The sequence below is a fragment of the Tamandua tetradactyla genome, chromosome 14 (assembly GCF_023851605.1).
Source record: "Tamandua tetradactyla isolate mTamTet1 chromosome 14, mTamTet1.pri, whole genome shotgun sequence".
NCBI classification, from domain to species: Eukaryota; Metazoa; Chordata; class Mammalia; order Pilosa; family Myrmecophagidae; genus Tamandua; species Tamandua tetradactyla.
Genome location: NC_135340.1, coordinates 34,417,442 through 34,423,441, shown reverse-complemented (window position 1 = coordinate 34,423,441; position 6,000 = coordinate 34,417,442). Strand labels below are relative to the sequence as shown.

The 6,000-nt window shown below is 36.9% G+C and overlaps 1 pseudogene; it reads left to right on the top strand.

The window, feature by feature from the left end:
• Positions 1-841: 841 nt before the first annotated feature.
• The window catches only part of LOC143655294 (thyroid transcription factor 1-associated protein 26-like), a 67,853-nt pseudogene continuing 62,694 nt past the window's right edge, over positions 842-6,000 (top strand).

The following is a 6,000-nucleotide window of genomic DNA, read 5'->3' as shown; positions in this document are numbered from 1 at the left end:
TTCTTCCTCCTGACCATCTAAAGTTAAAGCAGCCTCTTCGCACACAATCACATTTTACAGTTTTATTTTCTTCGTGGCCATTATCATCATTTCTTATTCATTTCATTAACTGTTGATTTCTCTTCTGCTGTGTTACCACATAGATTCTATAAATTCTGTGAGAGCCTGTTTCATTTTTCCCCCTAAACAATTATTGTTGAATTACTAAAGGAACGAACACCCGTACCTGGTTTCCTGGGTATTTACAGATATACACAAACATATGGGGGCTAGAACGGCATCCAGGAAGGGCGCCCCGAAGGTACACGGTCCCTGGGGCCCAACCCTTAGCCTACCTAAAGGCTCCTTGTCCGCTTCCCCGCCCACCTCACAGCTCACCTGATCTCCCCTCTATTTCCACCAGGGTGCGCGCCCCCGCGTCCACCTCCATCGCCTACCTCTTCAGCACAGACAGCACAGACAGCACGATCGCCGCCGACAAGTCGACCAACTGCTCCCACAAGGACTCCGCGTAGAAGTCCACCGTATGTGCACTGGAAATTTGCAGCATTCCTCAGAAACCGTAGGAGGCCCTGCAGCTTGGCACGCAGCATAGGCAAGTCCTGGGTCTCCAGGAGAGAACAAAAAGCCACCATGACGCTCACCCTCCCGGGCTGTAGGTGGTGCACACGTGGCTGTGAGGCAGCGTTTGTCACGGTATGATACAGGCTGGAGAAGTTGAGCTCCGAGTCAGACTGTAGCTGAACCCAGTGCTTCGATTGCTTTGAAAACTGATTGCTTCAGCTTGATGACGCATTTGGACAGCAACAGTTTTGGTTTCTGGGGAAGTGAGTGGTCTGTAATGGTGCCGGTGAGGACAGCAGCAAGGTGGGAAGCTGGGAGTTTTGGGTCACGTTAAGAAGGAGTTTCTCTGGTTGGGTTCAGGAATAAGAACATGAAACAGAAGAAGTGGCATCCTAACCATCTGAAGGTCCATGCTGGGAGTGTCCACGAGGGTACGTAAGAAGGCGGCCTCTTTAAAGGAGTCAGACTTGCAAAGAGTAAAGCATGGAAGGATTTAGGAACCAGACCTATCCCTATTTGGGAAGATCAAACAGTGTTGTTAAAATTAAATGTTTAAACATCTTTCCCAGACTTGACCACTTTTGGGTCAAAGTCTTTCCCTCCACCTTTTCCCCCATGAAACCATAAGCAGAGAGCATCCACGGGTCTACATGGGTATGTATTATGTATAGGTATTTGCGCATGTATTAGGATGAATGAAAAGGTAGCCAGAAACACGCTGACCCAAAACCCTTGATGTACAAATACTCCGGCAGCATTCCACTCTACTTACTGTTCCTTTTCTTTTGTTCCTGTTTGTCCTTTTGCCCTGCTGTCTGTAAGTTCCTTCAAGTCCCATTTGAAATGTTTAGAATATTAAATGAATTCGGTGTTCTGATAATTGTTCAGGAAGTCACATACCACCTTTTTTATTTTGTGTTGAAGTATTTTCAAAAATAGTATATAACTAATTTTCTCTGAAGTAAAATGATAAATTTGAAATTTTCTTCTATTTTTAAGTATTTGTTAAATCCCGGATTAAGTATTTTAAAAGAGTTGAGAATTTGTTTTGATTTGTGAATATGATACTGAAGTTGTACAGCAACCCAGGTTGGTAAGTTTTCCTTCTTTGAGATTCTTCTTAGTTGGGTGTCTGCACTGACTAAAGTTAGCCTGGTCTTTTTGCAAAGGGTCAACATGCTATTTAATCCTTAAATTTAGTCACCTTAGATTTGTTTCATGTGGTAATTTTTAAAGCAAAACAAAGTAACTCTACCATCTGACTGTGATGATGTAAAAAGTTTTTTTCAGTTTTTAAATTATTGGCTATATTTTATGCAACTTGTTTTCTGTGAAAGTAATTTATGGCTGACATTCCTCAATATAGGGCAAGGCTTTGCTTTTCAAAGAAAACTGAAGATTCAGCAAAATTACAAGAAGTTACTTGGAAGACAAAAAAGGCTCAAACCTCACAAGAATCCCAGTTCACAGATCGATATCCTGATCATCTGAAACATCTCTATTTGGCTGAAGAGGAAAGACTTAGAAAGCAACTATAAAAAGTTGACCAAACTTCCTCTGAAAAATAAGTTGACCAACCTTTGCCAGGACAATGTAGCATTGATCTGGCTTTATCTGAAGAACAATGTAACATTGACCAGCCTCTACCAGCCAGCCAAAGTAGCAAAACAGTAAAGTATGTTTTCTTTCTTTTGAAATCTTTTACTTTAAACGTAGGTAGTGTTTTATTAAAGAGTTTGTAACATAAATCTATGTAAGAATTGGAATTTTTCTTATTTTAAACATTTTAGAAGTCACAGTTATTAGGTAAAGATATTTTCAGGAAGACTCTTTTACCTGAAATTACTAAATTAGGTGGTTTAATTTAATTGAAGAAATAATGGAATTTAGTAATTTCAGGAATTAAGAGATATGGATTTGGGATTTCTATCTCTCAAGTACTATTAACTTCCTTGGACCACAGTTTTAAAATTATTTAAAAACTAATTTTTGAGGGGTATTATAATGTAGTAGTTGTTGGTGTGGATTCTGAAGCCAGGCTTAACATGTTGGTGCCTCAGCACTCTTCTCTGAAATGGGGATATCATTAATTGTGTAACTCAGCACCACAGTGTTACATTACCCAGAATGGATCATGCAAATAGACTTTGGCATACCTGACTTATCACATATTATTGTGAAGACTAAATAAGTGAATTTATTTAAGATGCTTTTAAAAGTGTGTGGTACATGGTGTTACATGAGTGTTAGCTACCACTACTATTAATCTGTATTTTCTTCAGAAGATAAGTATGTGGTGCAATTATAAAACAAACATTGCAGTTTCAGAACCCTTGGTTTTGAAGATGCCATCTTTTTTATCTCTGCACTTATCACAAGTGAAAAAGCAATGTTAAAATCTAAAATTGCACAGAAGCCAGGTGTTATATGGAATCAAATCTTTTACTTCACTGAAGTTCTGTCCTTTAAACTTGTTAGCTGTTTGTGCTAAAAATAACAGGAAATGGGAACCCAGGAAAAAGTATAGTTGGAGATAAAGGCAGAGACATGAAAAGTATTTCAATAGACTTGTCCACCATATTATTGAATATTGGATATAAAGCTCAGGCAAAAAATTAGCACTGTTGATAACTGATGTTACAAGAGTTAAGTTGTAACACATGATAAGATGACAAAAATCAGTTTTAGTTATTACTTATTATGAGGTAAAAACAGGTAAATGCTGTCATTGAACAAGTTAAATGGAACAGTCAGAAATAGGGAAAAACAGTGAAAACTAAATCAGCAGAGGAAACTTTTCAGAAGTAAAGTTTGGTCAGTTGCCAAGTACTATAAAGTCCAAGGATAATAGGACTAAAATCATGTCTTTGTGGACTAGACTAGGACTAAAATCAGGTCTTTATGGACTAGGCAATTATTGGTGACTTTGACAGAGGATTTTCAGTAGAATGATGAGGGGCGGTCCCTGATACATATATATGGAGCTGAAACCATGATCATGGGTATGACTGCCCAAAGAGAATATGGAAACTCTCTATACATCTTTTTTTTAATTTATTTTTTTTAATTTTAATTAATTAATTAATTTTTTTATTAATTAAAAAAGAATTAACAAAACAATTAGAAATCATTCCATTCTACATGTACAATCAGTAATTCTTAATAAAATCACATAGTTGCATATTCATCATTTCTTAGTACATTTGCATCGATTTAGAAAAAGAAATAAAAAGACCACAGAATAAGAATTAAAACATTAATAGAAAGAAAAAAAAAAACAAAAAACCTATACCTCACATGCAGCTTCATTCAGTGTTTTAACATACTTGCATTACAATTGGGTAGTATTGTGCTGTCCATTTCTGAGTTTTTATATCCAGTCCCGTTGTACAGTCTGTATCCCTTCAGCTCCAATTACCCCTTCTCTTTTTTTTTTTTTTTAATTAACGGAAAAAAAGAAATTAACCCAACATTTAGAAATCATACCATTCTACATATGCAATCAGTAATTCTTAACATCATCACATAGATGCATGATCATCATTTCTTAGTACATTTGCATCGGTTTAGAAAAACTAGCAACATAACCGAAAAAGATATAGAATGTTAATATAGAGACAAAAATAAAAGTAATAATAATAAAGTCAAAACAAAACAAAACAAAACAAAACAAAAACCTATAGCTCAGATGCAGCTTCATTCAGTGTTTTAACAAGATTACTTTACAATTACGTATTATTGTGTTGTCCATTTTTGAGTTTTTGTACTAGTCCTGTTGCACAGTCTGTATCCCTTCAACTCCAGTTGCCCATTATCTTACCCTGTTTCTAACTCCTGCTGGACTCTGTTACCAATGACATATTCCAAATTTATTCTCGAATGTCTGTTCACATCAGTGGGACCATACAGTATTTGTCCTTTAGTTTTTGGCTAGACTCACTCAGCATAATGTTTTCTAGGTCATCCATGTTATTACATGCTTCATAAGTTCATCCTGTCTTAAAGCTGCATAGTATTCCATCGTATGTATAAACCACAGTTTGTTTAGCCACTCTTCTGTTGATGGAGATTTCGGCTGTTTCCATCTCTTTGCAATTGTAAATAACGCTGCTATAAATATTGGTGTGCAAATGTCCGTTTGTGTCTTTGCCCTTAAGTCCTTTGAGTATATTCCCAGCAATGGTATTGCTGGGTCATATGGCAATTCTATATTCAGCTTTTTGAGGAACCACCAAACTGCCTTCCACAGTGGTTGCACCATTTGACATTCCCACCAACAGTGGATAAGTGTGCCTGTTTCTCCACATCCTCTCCAGCACTTGTCATTTTCTGTTTTGTTGATAATGGCCATTATGGTGGGTGTGAGATGATATCTCATTGTGGTTTTGATTTGCATTTCTCTAATGGCCAGGGACATTGAGCATCTCTTCATGTGCCTTTTGGCCATTTGTATTTCCTCTTCTGAGAGGTGTCTGTTCAAGTCTTTTTCCCATTTTGTAATTGGGTTGGCTGTCTTTTTGTTGTTGTTGAGTTGAACAATCTCTTTATAAATTCTGGATACTAGACCTTTACCTGATATATCATTTCCAAATATTGTCTCCCATTGTGTAGGCTGTCTTTCTACTTTCTTGATGAAGTTCTTTGATGCACAAAAGTGTTTAATTTTGAGGAGCTCCCATTTATTTATTTCCTTCTTCAGTGCTCTTGCTTTAGGTTTAAGGTCCATAAAACCGCCTCCAGTTGTAAGATCCATAAGATATCTCCCAACATTTTCCTCTAACTGTTTTATGGTCTTAGACCTAATGTTTAGATCTTTGATCCATTTTGAGTTAACTTTTGTATAGGGTGTGAGAGATGGGTCTTCTTTCATTCTTTTGCATATGGATATCCAGTTCTCTAGGCACCATTTATTGAAGAGACTGTTCTGTCCCAGGTGAGTTTGCTTGACTGCCTTATCAAAGATCAAATGTCCATAGATGAGAGGGTCTATATCTGAGCACTCTATTCGATTCCATTGGTCGATATATCTATCTTTATGCCAATACCATGCTGTTTGGACCACTGTGGCTTCATAATATGCCTTAAAGTCCGGCATCGCTAGACCTCCAGCTTCGTTTTTTTTCCTCAAGATGTTTTTAGCAATTCGGGGTTTCCTGCCCTTCCAGATAAATTTGCTTATTGGTTTTTCTGTTTCTGAAAAATAAGTTGTAGGGATTTTGATTGGTATTGCATTGAAGCTGTAAATCAATTTAGGTAGGATTGACATCTTAACTATATTTAGTCTTCCAGTCCATGAACACGGTATGCCCTTCCATCTATTTAGATCTTCTGTGATTTCTTTTAACAGTTTTTTGTAGTTTTCTTTATATAGGTTTTTTGTCTCTTTAGTTAAATTTATTCCTAGGTATTTTGTTCTTTTAGTTGCAATTGTAAATG